The sequence below is a fragment of the Apaloderma vittatum genome, unplaced genomic scaffold (genome assembly GCF_000703405.1).
Source record: "Apaloderma vittatum isolate BGI_N311 unplaced genomic scaffold, ASM70340v1 scaffold34225, whole genome shotgun sequence".
Classification (NCBI taxonomy): domain Eukaryota; kingdom Metazoa; phylum Chordata; class Aves; order Trogoniformes; family Trogonidae; genus Apaloderma; species Apaloderma vittatum.
The window spans coordinates 379-601 of NW_009715995.1; the positions used below are offsets into that span (position 1 = coordinate 379).

At 55.6% G+C, this 223-nt stretch overlaps 1 protein-coding gene across 1 annotated transcript in view; it reads left to right on the forward strand.

Moving 5' to 3' along the window:
• The window catches only part of TRMT13 (tRNA methyltransferase 13 homolog (S. cerevisiae)), a gene marked incomplete at its 5' end in the record, with an annotated part of 5,346 nt that overhangs the window by 291 nt on the left and 4,832 nt on the right, over positions 1-223 (forward strand). The gene's annotated exons all lie outside the window — the stretch shown is intronic.

Here is a 223-nt window from a genome sequence, read left to right on the forward strand (position 1 = left end):
ACGGCTCCAGCCGAGTTCGGCCGTGCTGAAATGGAAATCCCATCCCCGCTCCTCATCCTCGGTGTCCTCCCTCGCCACCTTACAGCCTTTCAGTTCTCTTAGTTCCAAGTGAAAATGCCGAATTCATCTTCCTCAACAGCGTTCTCCGAGAACAGCCTCTCAGATGCCGTTCAGTTCGGGAGCTCGGTGACAGGTTCACTTCGGGACGCACCAACCTCATGGA